The sequence below is a fragment of the Pogoniulus pusillus genome, chromosome 7, assembly GCF_015220805.1.
Source record: "Pogoniulus pusillus isolate bPogPus1 chromosome 7, bPogPus1.pri, whole genome shotgun sequence".
In the NCBI taxonomy this organism is placed as follows: Eukaryota; Metazoa; Chordata; class Aves; order Piciformes; family Lybiidae; genus Pogoniulus; species Pogoniulus pusillus.
This window is the reverse complement of record NC_087270.1, coordinates 19,007,045-19,031,139: the sequence shown is the minus strand read 5'-3', so window position 1 is coordinate 19,031,139 and position 24,095 is coordinate 19,007,045.

The window sequence follows — 24,095 nt, the reverse complement described above, 5'->3', positions numbered from 1 at the left end:
AGCACAGACATTTATGCTTTTTAATTTCACACCATCAAGTTCTCTTTCCATCATTATCGTATAGCTTCAGAAATAACCTTATATTTTCTTGTGCCCACATGCCCCATATATAAGAAACTGCCATGCTTCTTTTACCTGCCATCTTACTCCTTGGAGGGATTTCAGGCTTCTTGTTCTGTTTAGGAAAACCCTGCTGAATGCTTAGCATGCCTTGCTGTCATTCAGTGACCTTTAGAAACTAAGAGATGTCTCTCCTCACCTTGCATCAAATTATTTCCTCCACCTAAATACATCTAAGATTTTTCAACTCCTTTTACACATAAAAATTAATAAATAACTAAATAAATAACCAAACCCAACAGAAAAATCAACCAAGCTGCCAATCCTTTCCCCAGGGTTTTCTGGTGAAAACATGACTACTGCCTACTCCTCTGCTGTAAAGGGGAAAATCCATTCATCCTCTGACATTCACCCTTTGCAGCTACTGCAGAAGATAAGCTAATGACCCAAGATTTGCAAGGGGATTGCCCCACGCTGTGACTTCCAGGTTTGTAAAGGCCACATGGAAAGTTTTGTTTGTCTCATTAACTTTCCCACTGTATCAACCAGAAATTTATTATACAGTACATTTCTCTTTCAACCTTTACAGTTCATATACCTCAGCAGGAGCCTGGACATGCTGACCCAGGACGCGCCTTCCAGTCCTAGGTTTCTATGCATGAAAACAAATCACAAAGGTCCAAAGCAGTATTTTGAGAAACTCTAGATTAGCCGAAGCACAACAATGGAACATATAATGACAACAACAACCTTCAAGGTAGTATGAAAGACACAAGCCATATTGTGTTGTATATAAACTACACAAACATTTCCACTCAGTTTCCTAAGGAAATGAGGCTTATGCAGTCATGCTGTCTGGCTCTTCATGTCTCCCCCTAGTAACTTTCAAACTCAGTGGCATATTTCAATGCAAGTTGTCAGGGGAGAAGCAAAAGACTTGGAGATAATTATGTTCCTACAGGTCTTGTCATTGCACAGTGGAAAAAGACATGAATTAGTGCCCCCGGCTGAGGAAAATCTTGAAGGTGTGGGATCAATGATTATTTGTCCAATCAGTACAAACCAGCTTATTCCTAGCCTTTGAATCAGTACATGGGTGGCAGAAGCTGCCTTTTGCCCTTCTGGTCATGAGTGATTCTGAGAAAGATCTAGGAATCTCATGAAGGTCCCTAGAATATTCATGGGAAGCAGAGGACATGGTTCCATAAGGAACTGAACTGCTGCTGCCTACATTTTTTCACAGAACAAACAGGGGAGTTTCTGGTTTTAATCCCTTGGCTGCACTATTTCTGTTCCATCAGTTCTTCCATTGGCCTCAAAGGGCTGGAATCCAGTACGCAGTCATTGAAGAATGCTTGGTCATACTACTGGCTGTATTTTCCATTTAAGATCAAGAAATTTATTACTGGACTCAGGATTCCCTCAGACCTTTCAGAGACTCTTCTGGAGAGAGTATATCCCAGTCTCCTAACCTTCCAGTAATTTATTAAACCATGTGAGTCCCTGCTGACATGCAAGGTTTATACTTTCTCACACTAAAGTTAAATCTACCTCATTTTATTTTTTTGTCACCTTTTGCTTGAGGGTGTCCTTTGGAACCATTTAATCTTTCACAGTTACCTTCCTTTCCCCCCACTCCTACCCTCTCTTTTTATCCTCAGGTCACATATGCTACTACTGCCATATGCAGAGGTGTTCCAAGACACCTGTTAAACTCATGCTAAGCAGAAAGCAAAATGAGAAGACACTCCTTGAAGTTTTGCTGCTGACATGCATCATATGGAAACGTTTTGTGAAAGCAGCTGACTCCAGCATCCCATGGAGCATTCTAAATCCTGTCCTGCACTTGGAAAAAAATCAAATTAATATGCTTGGGTGCAAGAAAAATCACCCTGAAAAAAGATCTAACACTCTGAAAATTACCCGACACAGTTTCCAAGCTACTAAGAAAGTCAAATAGAGGAGGTAGTGCAGCAACTTGAGAACTGAGCAAAAGAAAAAGAAAGCTTTAATCCAAGTGAACCTTGAAGTACAATACTTAAGGATATGGCAAGCCCTGTCTGCTTAAGGTAACAGCAATTAAGTCTTTTAAAAGTCAGCTCAATTCCACCAATAAATTCAAGACTGCAACGCTTTACACACCTGAGCTGGAAAGCTTCCTCCTTTTCTAAGTTGTCTGACTCCTCTTTTGAAGAGATGGTGAGTTTTGAATTAGGCTTGTTCTTGCATTCTTTGCTGAAAAATGAGTTACTTGCTGCAGACATAGTCATATTTTAAAAAGATTCACCATCAGACATTATTTTTAACAACTAGTTTACAGTTCTGTCAACAAAGCATTACTCTTCAGAATTAATGAATGGAGAATGTTTTTAAAAGAGTTGTTTTCAAGAAGGACCAAGCTAAAACCCAACTGCAGTCAGGACATCTGAACAAACACACCCTACACCACACCCGGTGTTACAACTCTGTTGAGCACTGTTGCTGCAGTCAGTCTGTTATTTGAATGGATATGAATTGTGAGAATTGGGCTTTTTCTTTTTAACGAGTTATTGATTTTAGAAAAATCACTGTAGGCAGAAAATCCATGCATTAACAGGCTGGCTTCACTCTCCAAGATGTGTTATTTTAGAGCACTACTGAGAAAATTCAATGCATAAGTCCTTTCAGTGACTCTAGACAAGACAGATCAATGAGCCTCTTAGACAGAGATCGGCACTTTGCAGTACTGATCAATAAGGAAATAACTGAGACTACTCTCTCAGAGGGACTAAGATGCTGACACTTTTTCGGTTTGACAAAGACCTGGGATACAGAACCAGGAGGTGAACTGTACACAAACAGCTTGTGGGTTCCTAGCAGATTTCCTTGTGCATGAAATTCCAGGTCTTGGAAAAGAAGAGCTTGTGAGGATGTAAGGGAATATACTTTTAAAGTCAACAAGATGTAAAACTAGATGTGATTTTGAAGGGAAAAAGAAGAAAACCAGCAAGATGCTCGAGAATAGAAATCCCTTAAAATAGCTGAAGCACACAAGCTGTACATATCTTCACTTCAGGAAAGCATCCCTGTTCAGAAGAGGTGTTTATGCACACAGTTACATGCTGTCCATAAGAAGGCTATGTGTTTAAGTGTTGTCAGAGTCTGGATGGATAGCTTTCTAGAAAATAAATGTGTCCAAATGCATTCAGAGAACATTCCTGAACCTAGGAAATAAAATAGAAAGGACTTTTGAGGGGGACTTTTTGTCTGGGCTCACTTGTTTTTTAAATACATTCTCCACTTCCCATCCCACCCCTGCCAAAAAAAAAAAAAAAAAAAGAAAATTAAAAATCAGCATACATTAAATTCCTAGTTTGACTGTCTTAAATGTTAAAGGTAAGCACTTCCTTGTGACTTGTTAACTGACAAATATTTTCAAGTTAAACATTGATTTTCCTTTGCCTCCTTTCATTCCTTCCTTCAGCAGCCTCTCAGACTGGGATTACAAAAAGAGTACATACATATATCACTCGTTTAAGGGTCCATGGACTTCGGAATCATTAGGCCTTTATACAGTAAACCTACAACAGACAGGTCAGACCACATCTTTGGAGAGTGCTACTGCTTTGAAACTGAAGTAGTTGAAGTTAGCAGAGGGTGCAATCCGGGCCACTATCTGACAGGAAATACTTCTGCAAAGATAACTCAGTGGAATTCTACAGCCTGAAAAATACATATGGTCATATTAGACAGTTTTGAGTTTCCTTCTCATCTAAACCTCATTAATTTAGATTTCCTTAGTAAGTGGAAGAGCAGTTTTTTGTGAGATGCAGACATATTTGCATCTTCCCTAAGCTTCTGCTGTGCCTCTTCAACTCAGTATTGTCCCAACTTTGGACTAACCTCACTGTGATTTTACTGCTTTCTCTTTATGAAAGAAATCACAAAACTGAATAAAATAATCACAACATCCTATTAAAAAAAATAAATTAAAAAGTAAAACGTCAGTGGAGTAGACAAAGCCCAAGACAAAAATCTATATTTTGGGTCTGCTTTGCTACGTGTTCCCAAGAGCCAAGTTACTTGCTTCAGTTTTCAGAAGTCAAAGAAAAGCTGCCTGCCTGTTTTCTTCTCAAGAATGTGGTAAAAATCAATTGATTTTGGTGCTTGTTCAGTTTATTTAGTTTACACAAATGTAATAAGGCACTCAACCAGGGAAGCTCCTAAGCATGTACCACAAACAACTGTAGATCTTTCTGTGAGAAAAGAACACCTTCAATCTGACCTTCATGACTGACTTTTCATCTTGCTTTCTGTGTACTCACTAAAGTTCACCAGTACATTTAGAGGTTCTTGTTAAAATGGATTTCCCCTTCTATGCTTCCAGTGAGCAAACTGGCACTCCAGCTTGGCTATTCTGGACATAGTGAAGACTGAACCACAGAATCACAGAATTAACCAGGTTGGAAGAGACCTCCGAGATCATCCAGTCCAAACTATCACCCAAGCCTTCTAATTAACTAAACCATGGCATTAAGTGCTTCATCCAGCCTCCTTTTAAGTATCTTCAGGGATGGTGACTCCACCACCTCCTCAGGCAGCCCATTTCAATGAGCAATCACTCTTTCTGTGAGGAATTTCTTCCTAATGTCCAGCCTATAAGTGCTCTGGCACCATTTGAGACCGTGTCCTCTTGTTCTGTCACTGGGTGCCTGGGAGAAGAGACCAATCCCTGCCTCACTACAATCTCATTTCAGGTAGTTGTAGAGAGCAATGAGGTCTTCCCTGAGCCTCCTCTTCTCCAGGCTGAACAATGAATGAAGCAAAGAGAAAAGCTTGTTGGAGAGAGATGAAAGGGAGATGATCAAGGCTTTATCTTTCTTATCCAATGAAAAGAGTAATGATATAGAATGGCAGTAGAAAACATTTGTGATAATCCTCTGGGTTCCCAGGTTTAAGCATGAGTCAGCTCTTCTGCTTTCTAAGGAAAAATAGTACAAAGGAACCCAGTGGCCATACACTGTAAGGAGTATGCATGCACCAGTTTAAATGCCTAAAGGGAGCATTTAAGGCTCTCAGAAACTGAAACTTCAATATGTTCTGATATTTGTCAGGCAGATGTCTCTCTAGCAAATCAGGCTCCAGCATTAAGTGATACTGCTATTAGGAGTGAAGGAGGCTCTTGGATAGGTAAAGCAATGTCTCACTTTATGTAGGTCATCCTCTGAGAGCTGTAAAACAATAGGAAGTAAACAAAGACAGCATCCTTTGTGGAAGAAAGAAGGATTTAAAAATCCCACCAAAGCCAAAGCCCTTCAGAAAGACAGCACGGAGGTGAAGGAAAGTTAAGCAGTAAGTTTCCTTCTTAGCCATCAGGAACAGTCTCCTTTCAGGTAATAGCTGATTCTGAAGCCAGAGATGATCTATAGAGTTTAGCTAACTTCAGCAGGGGAGGCAAACTGTTATATGCACAGGAGTGCTATGCTGAAACAGTACAGAAAAAATATGGAGATATTCTGTTACTAATTGATAGCTGAAAATACAAGCTGGTATGAGGGTCAGGCTGGTATTATAGTTGGGGGGTGGGGAAGAGAGAGAAATACTGCTAAAAGATTTTGAAATAACCCTGCACAAACTTGCCAAGAAAAAGAAGCCATTCTAGCCTTAGGAGCAATGGATGAAGACAGTTCTGACAGATCTCAGAGATGACATACAAAACAAGTGACCTGTGGCAAAAAAAAAAAAAAATTAGACTCCACAAAAACAAGACATAGTTTTTGTGACTAAGAGAAGCCAAGACAACATCTGGTATTTGGGAAAAGATACGAGAACTGCAGTGGCTCACATCATTTTGGCATTTGCAAATTCTTGAAGGGAGGTACTGGAGAAAGTCAATGGTCACTGCATGACTGGGTCAGAAAAGGTTGTAGGACATTAGATAATGCTGCAGAGGATCAGCTGACTGCTGAGAAAATGGATTGTTTCATTCAAGTTGAAGACAATCTGATCCCAGAAAAAGCAGTACTTGTGCTACCTAGTCAATATTAGCGACAGCCACAGAAAACAGTCAACAAAGAGGCAAAACTCTTCTCTTTACTAAGGAAATGTAAACTAAGAATTGAAGTAGATAAACTAGAGAAATACATTGTGTAGCAGTACCAGGAGAAACTATCTGCTGTGGTTAAAAAGCATGTTTCTGGGTGTTCTTGAGAGTATACACTCACTGCAAGGTTATAGTGCAGAAACAAATGAAGACTTTGGGTAAACTTTCAGGGGCAAGCAAGTTCTCCGAGTACACAAAACTTGGAGACCCTACATGTGTGACACTTCACACTCTTGGGAAAGTGTCCCTGGAAGCTACTAGAACATATGAATAAGATTATTGTTTGAGAATAAGTAGAAAAGGTAAGAGTCAGTATAATCATCAGTTCAGATGAAGGGGGAAAACCTGAGTTTTTCAGTTGTGTATTGGCACCTCCATTCTTCCTCAACAGAAAAAAAAAACAAACCTTCAAGTGTGCTCACGCAAGCAGTCAAAGATATCAGACACAGAGATAACTTGGAAAAGTAGTGTGTGATATTAAGATAATGCTTAGTTTAACCATCCAATACCAATCTGAAAGGACAATGGCAGGAAATGGACTCAACATCAAATCAAAGTTAACAAAAAAAAAAAAAATCTGAATTCCTTTGGGAATTTCTAAGGTGAGTACCAGCACAGCCTCTACAGCTGGAATGCTGAGGTTTCTGAAGACATGCAGCTTGCTGTAGTAGCACAGAGCATCCTGAGCACAGAATGAACATTAGTAGTTAGTAAATAGATATTTAGATAACACAAAATGCTATATTAGGTTAATGTTTCATGGGAAATTCTATTTCACATCATTTATGAGTAAGTTGGAATTTCATCTGTCACACAGTGTCACATTCAGTAAAGCCGGGTCTGTGGCATGGACACCTTGGCTCCAAGTAGCTCCTGTACAGCAGAGGACTGGATGCTGCACTTGCTTTTTACATGTTTCTCAGTGATAATAGCCCTCTGCCAAAACTTGCAAGGCTGTACCTATATCAAGTTCATGGTGAATGAGGTAAGGCTCTGCTCACTCTGATGTAATCCGCAATAAATGGGATGGAGAAGCGATCAGATTAAAGAAGTGGGTCAGATCTGCCACTGGCGCCGCTCCACTGACGTCAATGGAACTAAGCTGACTTACACCAGCTGAGTATCTGGCCTGGGAGTTTCAGTGTATTTAAACAAAATAAAAGAAAATGCACATAAAAAGCTCCCTTTGGAAGATCTCAAGTCCAAAGCCCTCATTCCTAAATAGAGTAAATAAATTACAAGAACGCAGTTACTGTAGACATCACTCGTTACATGTCAACGATGAACAGAATAAAGGTCAGGCCACCCTAAATCTTTAACTGCCCCTTACACCCCTGAGTGAGAAACAAACTGATAGTTCAGCACAAAACCACCTTACCTCTTACCCAAAACAAATATCTTAGTAGCAACTGTTCCTGGAATGAATCCATTGGTTCATGAAACATTAATTTCAATCCACACCAGGCAAATAAGACTACAAAACAAAGTTTAGCTTCTTCCCAGCACTGAAGTCACACCTTTATTGCTGAAGAAAGCAGTGCTTGTGGTCTCTACATAGGTATGCAAACACCTTCTGAAAACAAATCCACATGCACAGATCAATGTTCAGGTGTTCCTCAGCCTTAAGTTCACCCCACGCACACATCTTTATCCTAACTCTAACACTATTTCCTTTGGAAAATGTCCTTATAATTGCTGCTCTTCTAAATCATCCTTGGAAAATATTCCATACAAAAGCTCTCTAAGCTATGTTTCAAATTTACTTCAGCCTTAGCAATTCTTAGGTGCTTCTGTTCCCACTGTGTCACTTTAAAGCACAGCTGTTTCTGCTGAGGCCTAGAAGACTGCTGGAGACTTTTAACAGGTTTTAAAAGTCCGTCAGAAATCAGACATTCGAGAAGCTGTCAAATTGCCTTGTCGGATGTACAAATACACCTTGGCACCTCCCAGATCTCTACTGCTTATGATTGCCACAATAAACTTAGCTATGTCTTACAAATACAAACTGCCCCAGCAAATATTCACCGATACATAGGTTTATATTTCTAATGATGTTTTTCTTTCCCCTCAGAGAAAAAGTAACTATTTTCCACTTCTACACTTCACCCTCCACTTTGAGGTCTTTCTGGATTCCAGCTTTCTGCCAATCTACACCTGCTTTGCGCTATGGAGAGCAGGAGCATGGATGCAAACCTGGGAAGGATGATTTGCTACTCTGATGTTTCCTCCTTCAACATGCAATTATTGAAGCTTTTTTTTTTGCTGGTGTGTATTTGCATGCTAGAAACTCTCCTCTCCAGACATCTACCCTGGGTAGTTGTATGCAGGGTGTCTTGTGTCAAACTTACACTGCCAGCATTCTTAACACGCTACAGCTAAGCACAGAATTTGACCTATAGCAGAATGGAGGAAAAGTTCAAACAACAAAAAATGAGATATCCATTCCACAATCTGAATTCCAATAGGCCGTTTCCTTTTCCCAACGTACTGCAGATTCTCACTGGAGAGGCAAAAATGGGCAGAAACCTTGCCAGGTTTTATTTTAGTTTTTTAGAACTCATAAAATTTCTCCAAGCAATCACACAGATTTCAGGCTTCTCTTTGATCAGCCTTTGCAACAATAACTCTGGGCCTTTGCCTAGGTATGATTCCTCAATTCCAACACATACAATGGAAGTGCTCTAGCTCACAGAAAGCCTTCTCATTAAAGCTCTAATCTGTTCCACTACATTCTTGCAAGACAGAATTATCCACCTTTAAAGCATGCCTCAATAGCGAGCCGTAATAAGACTGATAGAAACAGCTTAAGTAATTGGATTGCTATATGGTATTGAATGTCTGACAACAAAAGATATCAATCTCTATTCTACTACCGAATCTTTGTTCCAGCAACAAATTCATTTAGTAATGCACTTGGAGGCTTGCAGTCCCTGCAGGAGAAATAACAGACCGGGGACACAAAAGCAGAGCCATCTGATGAGCACGGAGAAGTGACTGTGCCATTCCAAGAAGTTAATTACAGTGAACAGAAGCACAAGACTATAACTTGTTGACCATTATCATAATCACATTACTATAGTCTTTTATTCCCAGGAGTAGAGGGTCTATTCTTTCTTTCCATTTGGCACTGTGCATCATATTTATGTTTTGTCACCTGAAATGTACTGTAGATAGCTGGAAATGTCACACTTCTGTTTTGGTGGCCTTTCTTTAATGATTTAGTCTTTCAAGGCTGGTTTACAAAACAGTGTAAGCAGACTACTTTTATTTTAGCTTTGAACAAAGACAATTACTCCCAAGATTTTCTTACAAATGAAAATTTTGTAAGAACGATTGACTGTGAAAGCTTCTACTTATGACACCTGATACTTCTATGATTTATGTATATTATTGTTACTCAGACACTATAGAATTGGTTCTTGACGCACTGTTTACACCCACACCACTTCTGGAGCTAAATATATCCCACACTTGCACATAAATGAACAGAGGGGAGATTTAGACTCATTTTACAATGAGGGTGGTTAAACACTGGCACAGGTTGCCCAGAGAGATGGTAGATGACCCATTCCTGGAAACATTCCAGGTCAGGTTGAACGGTACTCTCAGCAACCTGATCTAGCTGAAGATGTCCCTGATCATTGTGGGGGAGGAAGTGAACTAGATGACCTTGAAAGGTCCCTTCCAATCCAAACTGTTCTATGATTCTATCATTCTATGATATTTCAACAATGTTTTAAATCCTTCTAGTTGCTCCTGATTCATCCCACAGTAAGGCTCCTTATAATAACACAACAAATATTTTGCTTCACACAACAGCAAGCTCCAAGATCTTTGAAGTGGATGACTTGATGGAAATAGTCAGTAGGATCCAGCATTTTCATAACTGCTAGACACAGTAACGTGTCAGAGGGCTAGGATAACTAGAAGTGAGGGAGCTGGGTGGCATCTGTGTCTGAGAAAACCCTCAGCTTTTGATTCAGTATGCCATGTACTGGTGTACATGAACCTGACATAAAGTTAATACATGTAGTTCAAATAACTCCATACATTTTATACAAAACACAATCAAAATAAAAAGGAGCTAGAACCCTTCTTCAAAGTAGCTTGAATGGCACAGTGAATTACTTCCCAGCCACTTAGAATTAAATTAATGTTTCAGTGCCAAAAGATGTCTTAATGTATTATTTTTTTAACATTACTATCAGCTTCAGTAGAGCAGTAAGTACTTCCCAGTCTGGAGGATGGGATTATTTGCAGTGGAAAAGACTAGGGCAGTGTTCATTCCTCCCAGAAAGCTCCAGACAGAAGATCAGCAAGTGCTCTCCAAGAAAAGGGAAGAATGGACAAAAAACATGGGAGAATATCATGATCACCAACTTTCTCTGGTGTTCAAACCCGAAGAAAATTGTTAAAGTAGCAGGAATGTGCCCACAATCCATCATGCATTTATGATTTCTGTACAAAGGGCCAAATATCTCTGCTAATTAAATGAAGAATCACAAATTAGCAGAACATCTTTTAACTAACCATTCAGGACAGCAAGACTGATGCTAAAGGAGGCACTGAATTGCCAAGTGCTAGTTGAACAATTAATCCTCAAAAGAAGCTCTAGTCTCTCCAAACATCACCCACTCATAGTAGGTCATGGAACACCTTAGTTAGTCATCACAGCCCACATCCTGCCTCTGTAGTGAAGCATCTCTGTCACAATGCAGCTCCTAAATCATGGACAGGGAGGTTTACAGAAACCTCAGCTGTCCAGTGCAATTTCTACTTTGTTAGAATGCATCTCACTCAAACCAATCCTTTTCACACCCCAAAATTCCCTTGTGGACCAGCCAAACCCTGAAAAATTTCAACCAAAGCAAGGCCTGCTATTGAACAAGAAACTTCCCAGTCAAGCCCTGGGGAGCACACTGGATGACTACAGGGCAGTTTGATAAAAATCGCCCACCACTGACTGGAATTGCTCTGTGGTACAGCCCCACACACCACAGCACATTTCCTGTCATACACAACTCATATTCCAGCAACAGCCCATCAATGTCCAAACTCAAAAATCCCCATTTCTCCTGAAGCTTTTCTCACCTCCATAATGGCAACACACTACAGAGCACTGACTGCAGAACTCAGTGTTCAGACATGCAAACTGAGGCACTGAATGGCAGTGTGCTTCCTGGTTAGTTAAACCTGGACCATGGGGGCTTTGCTCACCACGTGCCTCTTGTCCTGCATCTTACAAAGAATTCAGTGGTGAATTCAGCAATGCCCCCAGAGGTTTTGTTTGAATTGTGACAGCTTCTAAATTCAGGCCTGACTTTTAATAGCAGTGTTACTAGTTTGGAAACACTAAACAGTATAGACACTTCTCAATGCAGAGTAATGATTAAAATCAGCACTGCTGCAGGCTCCCCCGAAAGTCGCTTAAGATTTATTCTTTAAACAAGAGAATAGTTTATTTCAATAATTATCTTCAGGCAGATTAAATTATGTGCTTTCAGGGCTCTTATTCACCACAAAATTAAGAACACTGGGTGCCAGCCATGGAAGCTCTATGGTCCTTTGAGACTCACCACTGACGGAGACTCATCCCGACCCAGGAGAAAGAGCTGTCTCTTTCCCATGGCCACAAAATGCCATCCCTGACCTTCTGCTTGGCTCCACCATTTGCACAAATCCTTTGGCTTCCCCCTGCTTGACCTTCTGAAAGTTGCAATGGACATATAAGGCACACAGCTTCCTAGGACCACACCAGACATGCTCTGGGTCGGTGCTGTGACAGAAGACTTAGGCTCTGAAAAGACTGACTGATTACAAGCCAGATGCCCCAAAGTAAAAGCATTTCCTAACAGTATCTGTATGAAATGCTCTAAAAGACCAAATTTTTTTCAAGGAAGCATTAACTTTCCACCAGGAACTTTGAAAATACTTTTGTTAAGAACACAAAATTTAAGAAAGCTTGTCCTGCATCTTACAAGAGAGGATCCTAGCTTCAGCTAGCAGTCAAAGAGTACATTTATCATCATGTAAAGCTACTTCTTTTCTGGCTTTTATGAAACAGGCTAGAAGTCCAGATGGAGGAAAGGTCTTGGTGAACTCTTGCTAATAAGTAATCTCTTCACATCCAAGAACCTCAAATCCAAACTTGAATAAAAGGGGCTTATGTCAAGCAAAGTTTTAGAAGAATGATTTTTCCCCACTGCTGAAACTCAGCTGTCTGTTTCATAAAGAAGAACCCTTGGTTGTTGATTCTCCTTTTCCCTTCCCACTCCATTATTTCTATTTCACTTGATTTCAGCTTTAGCTCCCTTTATGGTTTTGCAGCTTTGACACAGTAAACAAAAGCCAGTTGTTCTGCGTATACTGGACTTGTTCCTGTTCTTCTCACCACAGACCACGATCACTTGAAATGAACCATTCACTAATGCTCAGTGTCAGCAGTAAGACACTCTGAAATATGGTGAGTGCAATCTTCCCTAAAACACGTACTCCAGAATTAAAGATACCCAAATGTACAGGAAACATTCAAAATTGTAATGTGATCATCCTACCACAGGCCCTGAACCAACAGATTTGCAGTACCACCATGCTATGAGTGACTATCAATTTGCCTCCAGCAGCAATGTGAAAGACTATGCTCAGGCTGAAAAGTCATGATTCTGTAATTTAAATATATTTATTTTCACTCAGCTGCAATAATTAAGCAGTAGCAGTACAGCCATGCCTACCTGGCTTAGCCAAGCCATTGTTTTCTTAGCAACAGAATTCACCATACTTCTACTTTGATAGTCTAAAACCTAAAAAATAAGAACCTTGGATAAGTGCTATGAAATCTCCTCCACACAGTTGTTTAGCATACATTACTTTCCTATTACAAGAGGGTCATTACCTAAGTTTCTTATCTGAATTGCTGAATCCACAGAAAAGAGAGAAGTAAGAAGAAATAAGAAGAGTCCCAAGACTGGCAAATGAGGTGAAAGAAACACCTGGAACAAACAGGCTGAAAACAGTAGGATTATCATTGTTAAATGAAACTGAGAAGAGAGTTACATAACAGATCAACCATACAGAAAGTGAGCTGTATACTCTTCAACCTCTCTGATAATAGAAGACAAGCATTCTGCTAATGAAGAATAAGACAATATTTTAAAGTCATTTTAAAGAAGTCTCAATATGAATAATAAACCTGTGGATCTCTCTGCCAGAAGAACAACTGGGAAACCAATAACTCTGCATTTGAAAATTAATGAGTGTGATTTATGACAAGATGCAACAAAACAGTATAAAGCCCAGTGATTCTGATCCAAACTAGTAACCACAGGTTCAGGATATTCTTTTTCTTTAGGCAAATAATTAATTGCTTCCTAATTTCCTTGCTCCTTGTACTACCAATACTGACAAATGTTAGTGCACTGGATATCTTATCTGGTACAATAACATTCATGCTCCTCCATGGCTTTCCCTCTTATGTAACTGACTTCTCTATAATACAGTGATAGTAGTAGCACTGTCCTCCTTTACAAACAGTTCCTTACTAGTTCAGCATTGTTAGAAATCTCTTGAGTGCAGAGCCTTCACTGTGAAAGTGCTGCTTCTATGAAAATTATTCTAATTATAGCTTTTTGTTGACAAAAAGCCAATTACTATTTTGAGTGAGAACACAATTCTTGTGCTAACATACATAAGTGTAACAGATATACTGAAGGAACTACACTGGAATAAAAGCAGTTGCTATATTGATGGTTATGTAAAAGCAGCTGTTTCCAATGTTTAAGGATCTTCTTCACATACTTTTGAGCTTATGAAAGTTTGGGGGCAACTGTTTGTTTGTTTGTTTGTTTTTAAACCCTGTATTATACACTAATCTGTTTCAATTGTGGTCAAAGTTATCAAATATTTAATCATGTTTTAGAAAGCTGTATCCTGACGGAAAATGTCTACAATAAAAACTCCACAGGTCCTTTGAGATCAGTTTTCAAGCTATGTTTATCAACACTGGCTGAACCATCAGAATGAAAGAATAGCCTTGTAGTCAGTCCATGGGGCACACTGCAAGGTATTTCAGCAAAAGAACTTCAGACAATTGATGTTTTCAGTTTCATGTTAAAGTATATATTTCATTTCCTGCCTGGGTTGGTTTTGTGTAAGACCTGGGTGAAGTGCTTAATCTTAAGCAAGCTTTCTTACAACTTTAATTCACTTCATGTCTCTATGCCATTTTTCTGTCTCAACTACTTAAACCCAGTTTTATGAGATATGGTTTGTTATAACTGATCTCTGATACCAGTTATCAATCATAGAATCATAGAATCAGCCAGGTTGGAAGAGACCTCCAAGATCATCCAGTCCAACCTATCACCCAGCCCTATCCAATCAACTAGACCACATGGCACTAAGTGCCCCATCCAGTCTTTTCTTGAAGACCCCCAGGGAAGGTGACTCCACCACCTCCCTGGGCAGCCCATTCCAATGCCAATCACTCTCTCTGTCAAGAACTTCCTCTTAACAGCCAGCCTATACCTACCCTGGCACAACTTGAGACTGTGTCCCCTTGTTCTATTGCTGGTTGCCTGGGAGAAGAGGCCACCCCCCACCTGGCTACAATGTCCTTTCAGGTAGTTGTAGACAGTAATAAGATCACCCCTGAGCCTCCTCTTCTCCAGGCTAAACAACCCCATCTCCCTCAGCCATAAAAATCATACTGGAAGCTGTCTTGCAATTATCACCTGTTCACTTTTCATCTCTGTACAAGGCCCTTCACCAAGTGATTTATAAAGAAATTCCAATAGGACTCTCCATGGATCTGAGGCCAGCTGAACACAGTGGGACAGTATAAAAACTCCCAGACCCAATGGGAGATTTTCTAGCAGCTTTGAAATCCTGTACAGAAACTTACTCAGATGGTATCCAGACTGCGTTAGGGCTGATCTGCTTCATACCTTACAACACCTCACAGCAAGTGCTCTTCAACCTTTCTCCCATCAATGAACTTCCTCTCCAAACTGTTCAGCATCTTCTTCTGTGATGATCCAGATGACCTGGTTAGCCACTGGCCACAGTGCTATCAGGATTTCAGATCTGCTGTCCATATACCTACCAGGAACAAAAGAGGTCACAAATGAAATTTTTTTCCTGTACTTGGAAAACATCACTTTGAGAATAAATTGATCAAAACTCCTTTAGTAGCAAGCTTCCCTTAGCATAGACAGTTTGGGCTTGGAGATAATCCTCTTCACCAACTCCTTTCACATTTTTTGTAACCTACAGTCACAAAAATAAAGAGCGTGTCTGAGTAGAAAAACAGAAGTCACTGCATGGACAGACTCTTTTCAGAACACTAGCTTTATTTTGCCATCTCAGGTCTGACAGCGTTCCATTTTGTCCCTTGATGTGGATAGGTTGACACAACCTAAAACCAAGCCATGCACAAACTTCTGTACAGCAACAAATCTGCCCAGTCACTTGCCATCAGTGACTGCAGTGCACTCAACCTGCTGAGCGAGCACCATAAGCAGTCTTTCTAAGGGAAACCTCGTGCTTAGAATCACAGAAGAGAGATCTGTCAAGTCTTATTTCCCTTCTTAATAGGGTAGTAAATGGGCTGACATTTTTTTTTACAAGCATCTAACTTGTGAATTGATAGTGTTTACTCTTGGCTATTATTTTTAAGGAAGCCTACTCTGGCCACAGTACAAACATCCCTTTTGCTGCAGGCTGCCCCTTTGTCTAACAATCTGATACACAGAGGCTACTGACTGGTCCACTGCTCACACAGAGATGAGCTTCCCCAGATATAGCACTCAAACTTTCACTAGTCTCCATTCAGGTTAAAAGCAGACATGCCAAAAAAAAGGTTCAAAGAAATGTCAAACAATTCCAGAGTCCTACAGACACAAAAGATTCCTGGAGGAAATACTTGTCTGGTGCAAACAAACTTGGGCTGGTACAGTGGGATAGCATTGTTTTCCACTTACTCCATAGCTATCCCAGTGAGAGTCTCCAGAAGAGCAGCATTTTTCCAGCAACCTGCCCTTCACACAGTGAGTAGGCATCTTTCGTGCAAGGCCAAGGAGAAGATGGGAAGGTGCAACGTATATCCTGTGACCTGCACAGGATGGGTGCAGTGGGGCCTGCCCTTCCTGATGGCAGGCTGCTGGAACACAGAGAGAAAAGGGGCTGCTCCACAGCTTCTTTTTTTTTTTTTTTTTTTTTTTTTTAAGAATGAAATAGAATCTTTCCAACTAGCAGGATGGAGTCAGTCCAGCTTGTGTCCTGTCCTCACATTTATACAGCCCTGAGGAGCCCACTCTGTTCCAGTCTTAGACTATACGAACCAAGGTATGAGGCTGGAAAATTAAGAGATAAGAGATGCGTTCCTTTATACATAAGGAAATGTGGCTCATAAACAAGTGTTGCCTTCTCATTCATTGTCCTGGAAATAAAATTCCCTTCTGCACGAGAAAAGTGCTATTTTCCTACCAAAGGTGAGTACGTGTCACACACGAAGCTTCTTCAACTGGAATGGCACCTGGAAGATGCTAGCAGGGCAAACAAGATAGGGAGAGGTCTGCAGGACCCACAGGAGGGAACACAACTATCCCAGAAATCCCAGGCTTGTCATGACTGTTGGACAAAGACCCTTCTCCCTTTTGCAAGGTCCTTCCTCTTGTATTGAAAATTCTGTCAGTTACCCCCCTGAGGCATTCAGGAATCATATGCCCATCACTTCATGAAGATAGCTTCAAGAAAGAACTGAATAAGTCATTAAGCTAAAGAGTGACTTCATGGCAGCAATTGCAAAATCCCTATCAATTCCATTTTCACAAGCATTGGTTATTGCAGCAACATATTTTCTTAAATGGAAGTAACATATATAGTAGTAACTTTCTCTATATATTTTCTATTAAAACCAGTTCTGAGATACTCCAACTTAACTAGCTAATGCCATAATACATTCAGAATTGTTCTGTTCTGAAAGTTAAATTACCTAACTCTTCAAAGTTTAGTTATGGAAGATGACTTGATGATGTGCTTTCACAGCATTATGGCCAAGAAGCAGAACAAACATGTTTTGCCAAAGATTTAAGCAAAGGGAGGCTCAGGGAAGCTAGTGAGAGAAGGAAAGTAAGAGATAAGATAAGAGTGGTGAAAGGCAAAAGTTGGTTATCAGTGAGATCTGGTGCTGAGTATGTGCCTTATGTGTTACTTTGCAACTACAATGGACATGCAAAAATGGGCTGGAAACATTCCTCTGAGAAGAAAATTCTATAGCCTTATATACTCCTCTCAAGTATCTTCTTTAGCAATCTTGCATTCGGTTTCACTGTAATGTGAACAGACCTATCTGCTTACAAAAACTCCCCTCTTCCCACCAGCCTTGTTTGTTATTTTACGTGTTTCTGCATCATTGGCAGAGTTTGCTTTGATCTACATTCCTCCTGGATGTGTGGTTTCCTTTTCAGCTACCAGAGGGAAAACTGTTTGGTTTGAGAATGTGCTTATTTTGAAGCTTCACTGGCCCAAAATACCTATTTTTACCAAATGAGCATGGTTCAGTGCTTTCCGCTTTTCAGGGCTGGTTGTCTTTCTCCCAGAAAAAAATCTCTTTAAAACAGTAAGTGACCTCTCCATACTCTAATGAAATTGCCAAAGTGTAATCCTAGCTGGCATAAATGAGAGTATTCTCTTTGCTGCAGATGACTTTGAATACTTACATTCATGCATAATTTGATCCTTGACTTGTTTTTATTTTAGCACCACCTTGAAACCATAAATATTTTGTTCTGCATCTGACACTCAACTACATACCCCATGCTGCCTCCGAGGGCTGCTTGGGCTTTGGTGCATTGTAGATCCTTCTGCATGCAATGTAAAGCCAGTGCCATTTTAATCCTTCCTCCTTCTTCACTAAGCATCACAATACCATCACACTAGGAATAGTCCACAGACAAAACACAGTTCATAAATAACAGGTAAACAATCTTCAAATGAGAAGAGAAGGCAGGACACATCCTCGGAATAAGTCTTTGACTGGGAAACAGGATATATTCTTCAAGGACCTTGCAGAAATAGTCTCAGAGGACAATTAGAGATTAGATCAAATCTTCTATGGGGTTAGGCCACAGGAGTTAACTTGGGAAACAATTCAGATAAACAAAGTGCTAGCAAGAGGAAAGACACTGCTAGATTTTGCTTCTGTGTCTTTTCTAGACCTGGGCCTTCATGTCAAGCTCTGCATTAAGAACTTATTTCAGTGGTAACATAGCACTGACTGACATAATCAGTATTGGAAAGGAACAGCCCTCTGTGATTCTCAAGATTAATTTACTATTGTGAGAATATTGTTAATGAGCCAGCCTAGAATTAAAGTATCCCGATCCACTGACTGACAGTAACGGCAAATGTGGTAAGTAACCCTCAGCAATTCCTTCTGTAAGAGGAAGGGCAGAAGCCTGGAGATTAATGTTCTGTTTTTTTTTCATCTGCAGTCTGGTGTACTATATGCAGTCAAAGGTAGACATACTCTCTGTGAATAACTTTTCTTTGAAGGAAAAAACTGACGTGGGAGATTTGTATCCCAGTGCATGTGTGCACACTGACAGCCACACATAAGGCTGCAAAACAGGTGGGGGAAACAGTGGACCTACTCTGCAAGAAATAAAAAAGTTCCTCATAAAAACACAGTTATGACCACTTCATAAGAGTAAATACTCAGAAAAGTCATTATCAAGGATGAGTAACTGAAACATCTAAGAATAGTTCCCTTTTTTCATACATGAAGTTCTCACATATGAAGTTAGAAAACAAAACAAAACCAAAGGTGAACACATGGGGCAATGTAAATGCCCACTCCTGTAAGGCTCTATGGATTACTGAGAAGTTTTTTTTCTGGAAGAGGAGACACCTACATAGAAGATATAATCTTGCAAGCCACTCTATATCCAATCTAAAATTAAGCAAATGTTTCCTGCTAAGTGTATGCTGCAGATTCCAAAGTTAAAACGTGATAATATTTCATATGCACTATCTCAAAACACATTTCTCTGTATCTTTAAAACATAAGGCTTTAAAAATGAGGATAAACCACACAATAGTGCTTGATGCTCTGTCCCCTCCATTCTGTGATGCCAGTTTCCCCATCTCTGAAAGTGAGATTAAAGTATCACACAGAGTACTTGAGGCACTCAAATAGTATTCCCAGTAGATGACCCAGGGAAATACTCGGTTTCTTTTTTTTCTATGTTTAAACTATCTAGAAACATACATCCATTTCAGATGAATAAGCTAAAAGCAGGAAAGACCATGTGCCAGCTGGCAATGCATTACAAAAGCAGCACATGATGATTGCCCCAAAGCAGACCCCCAAGAGCAGTGTCTGTCCAGCTGCCTGTGACAGTGCCTCAGATGCAATGCCTGCCATCTTCTGCATTGTCAGTACCACAGCTTGCATCGTTAAGACTTGAAACTGATCCACTTCGGTGATTAGGCTGATCCAAGGACATGGACAGAAGTGCAGGATTTAATGGGCAGGCAGGCAGGAAAAGTCTTTTAACACTTTAGAAAACATTGACTTGGTGGGAGGAATTGGCAAGCTCAAGGGATTAGTAATGAGATACTGAGCCCCTTAGCTCTAGGTCACCACACTGAATCTGGTCCAGATCAGTAGAAATCAAAAGCTATTGCTGTATGGTGGCCTTCAAGAAGTCAGTTGGTGGTCCTACCCCAGCTTTTACTGGCAAAATAGCTGTACCATCATTACCAGTAACAGCTGGCAGAACTGATAGGAAGGTTCAGGACTGGCACGGTAGAGGCAAAGACTGAGCAGAGAAAGGTGTCCCAGTAAGCACAGTACACTGAGACTGAAGAAAAATGAGAAAATTAACTCCTTCATCATCTACAGATATCCAGCGTTACTCGGGGCAGGAGATTAAGGACTCTGTTCAAGAGAACTTTTACTCTTCGCTGATAGTCTTTACAATGCATTTGTGGCCTCGATGTCTCCGAAGGGCATAGTCATTGCTGAAGATCAGATCCCAACCTTTAAAATGGGAGTAACATTCTCACTGTGCTGCTGCTGCAAGGAGATGCACCCTAAAGGGGTGACAAGATACAAACACTACACCAGGAACCAAGACTGGTGAGTAAAACCATTCTACCTAAATTCAGCTCCCCTAACTGCAAAGCAAGGCATTTGCTGAGCATTCACAAGGCTCACATTGACAAAGTTTTGTGTTGAATGTGCTTAAAAAGAACAAATTCCCCTTAGAGCAAAAAGTATGCCCCCAAAATCCCACATTTCCATTGTTGACCAGTGGAGCAGCACCAAAGATTCCAACTGCTCCCAGTTTTTATCCCACCTAGGATGAATTTCTAATATCTGTGTTGTGCAGGCCAAATAGATTATCATAATAGTCCCTTCTGGCCTTAAAAATTATGAAATTGGAGAGTGAATCACAAGACATAGTCCACTGTTGAAGGCAGGTTGTTAGGCGGCGCAGCTCACTGACAGGGTATGATACGGCAGAGTAAATCCGATGTTCTTAGACTGTGTGAAGCTGGGAAACTGACATTTTGCCTCCTTTGTTGGCCCTCTGGGACACCGAGAGAGATGCAGGTTGTTATAATAATAAGCCCAGTCCATTCTCAATGCAGCCTAAGAATATTGCCCCGTACAGAAATGAGTGCATGAAGGATTGAGAAACACTAGTTATTTTCAAACTGGATTAAGTCTTTCAAAAGCTAATAGGTTTCCAATGAGCTGTGGTGTTGCTGCTGCAGCTGCTCTAATTTGAGAATAAAAGAATGTAGGCTTTGTGCCTAGGGACCTGTTATTGATCTGAGCAAGGAGGACGGAATGGAAGGGGGTAGAGGAGGGTTATCCTCCTTTCAGCTGGGGTGGGGGCATTCTTTTCAAAGTCACATTATCCGCTAGTAGCAACAAAGCCTAACCCCATGACATGCTGCTCTATACAGGATTGCACTTGTTGAGAACTAAAAGCATTAAGAGAAAAAAACCCTCCTCTGGCAACCTTGCACAGCTAACTTCATTGAGGGCCCACGAGACTCAACAGATGGGTCTCGGCACCCCCTCATTAGGAAGCGCGCCTGCCCCTTTGCATCTGGTGCCCGGCTCCGCGCCGTGCCGCGCACTCATTAGCATCGCAGGCTCACAGATTCCTTAGCACGTGCTCCCAGTAAATAGTGACAAGAAAGGAGGGCAGGGAAGCCACTGCTTGGAGCGCCACGATGAGGGGTCACACTCTGGGCTGAGAAATCTTTCCCCCCACACACACACAGACACACTCCCCTGCAGCCCCAGAGAAGAGAGGACAATAAAAGGCAGCCAACCACAAATGCGCATTTAAAGGGACAGGTGTGGAATTGCTTCTATTCAAGTTGTGGCAGATCCTCATTCGTTCCCCTCTGCCACAGTAAATAAAAATCATCATTATATATAAAACCCCCAACAATTCAGGGCAGCACACAGACTGTGGGTGTACGAGAGTCTGTGGCCCTTTTCAGACATGAAGTGGATGCACAGTGTGTAATGTCATTAATTTTGAAGAAATTAATTTGATTTAAGGGTCCAGGCCTTTTTTTTTTTTCATTCAGGTCTTCACCAAGCATATCACACTGCCACAGTGACAAGAATCAGTGATGTCCTTCATCACATTTGGAGCAGTCTGTGACTGAGGGTGGAGATCAGGAGCAACTGGAGGGAAAACCACCTCCCACGTGTTTGAAAACATTGTAAGACAGAACAGCTGACAGAAAGGCAGGAATGTACCTCCAGGTACTATGGAAAGAGCAAAGAAAAGCCCTTAATCAGAGTGGCAGAATGACAGGTCACTGTATCTTGTTCATACTCCCAAAAATGAGACCTTTTAGTTGCCATCTCTCCCTGATGTTTCCTGCCTATTCTTACTCCATTCCTTCTCATTTACCCTTATTTCCACTATCCTGAAAGTAGTCACAGGCACTTCGATCACAGACACCTCCAGAGCAGGACTGAGAGAGGCTCAATTGATTAACTGCTAAAAGTGACACAGACCTTCTTTGAAACACACCGTTTCAACCACAGCACTCACAAACCAGAGTAGACTTAGATTGTTCCAAATGCTGCTGGCTCTAACAGACAGTTCTGTCACGTCTCTCACTGTGACAGAAAAGTCCTCAGCGCACACACAGGTAACACTTGCACGCCAATGGCACTGGTGTAACACGAGGAATGGTCAAGGTGGAGTGTTTTAAATTCCCGTGTAGAAGATGGATACATATTAAACCATTTTCAGCTCCTTTGCCTAGGACCTTGTCTTTCTCTGCACCTCCAAGGATGCTACCTACCCTCTGAGGCCTGTGTTTTATCTAAAAATATGTAGGTGATACAAAAAGGTTCCTTCTGCCAAGGAGCAGGCAGCACCAAGGGACTAGAGAAACACTGTGTATACACCTAACTTCCTGGAGAAACAGTTCACCTGTAGATCAGCAGGGTCACTACTATACCCTGAATTCTGAGGCCTAATTCAATGGCTATTCCAGAAAGCTACTTAAGCACATCCCTAACTTTAACTTGTTTGTTATTTGATTTGGACACATTTATATTTTGGGCTGAATCTGAATTTTAGTAATCTTAACACCTCAAAACACTTCTTCATGCCAAATGAAGCAACACCTTTCATATCTCCCATGCAGGACTAAGTAAGCACAAAGCCTGCAATATTAGACCATCCACAGTAGGCAAGAAATCATACACCCTGAATTAAATTCTTTTTAGTCATTTCCTTAACTAAATAACACCCCTGTATACATCAGTATACAGCATAGTTTGTGACTGAGAATGCACTGAACACGTACTATCACATGCATTTAACAGTGAAAACAATCTATGTGAAAACTTTTTTCAAAATCATTTTGATGCTTTCATAACAAGAAAATGGAGTTTGATCTGAGCATGTAAGAAAACTGAATGAAAGAAGGACCCTTGCAGACAGCTGTGAGGACAACCCTACTAGGAACTTGGAGCTCTCTTAAAGGCATCTGTAGTTTATTGGAGAGAGGGCTCAGCCTAGGTTTCAGTGAAGCCTTTTATACTACTGACAAGAATAGCTGAGGCTACCGCTTATCAAATGAAAGTGTCATCTTGCCTGTGACAGATGTGCCAGCACTGTTCAGTGTCACAGTCTTTGCACCTACTGGAAGCTAGTCTAGCTTGATAAGCTCTATCCCTACTCAGACCTGAAAGTGTAGTTTCATCTTTCCGTCATTTATAGAAAACAGGCATTTGAGATCAAATCGTTGGTGTGTAGGAATCCCACTGCTGCAGAGGAGAACTGAAGGCCCAAGCAACTGGCTTCACAAGTAACTGTGGAGGCATCTATCCTTGAAGCACTAACAGAGAAAGAACCAGAAAGCAGCTTTTATGTGCAGAGAAGGGAAAGGGAAGGAGAAACAGCACTACTCTCCGGAATGGAGTACAGACTCCACTTTAAGCCGTGGAACTGTTAAGAAAGTGGTACTATGGACTTAATGTCTGGCTCTGAAGAACTAAAGCTTTGATGGAGCAAAGCAGGCTTTGCTCAGTGTTCGGAAAAGTGCACTCCTTCTCTTAACCTCTGCCACTTGCTCAACTTTCTCATCAGAGGTAGTCTTCTCTCCTGATCCATTTGTGAAATAGTCTAATATGGGGTGTGGCCTCCCCACAAAATGCTTTCTAATTAGTTTCTAAACATTAAATTATTATGGAAGTGCAGTTCTCATTTCACTCAGGTGATGAAAAGCTTTACAGGAGTTCAGTCTCACTTTGTAATTAGAGAAATTAGCTTTCTAAGTTTAGATCACTCAACTGTGCAAATGGGTTCATCTGCTGGAATGTGTTGCTCTGAAATGTGTGTCAGCCAAGCAGCATGGCACAGTCCCTATCTCTGCCTCCACGACACTTGCCCAAGTGGGG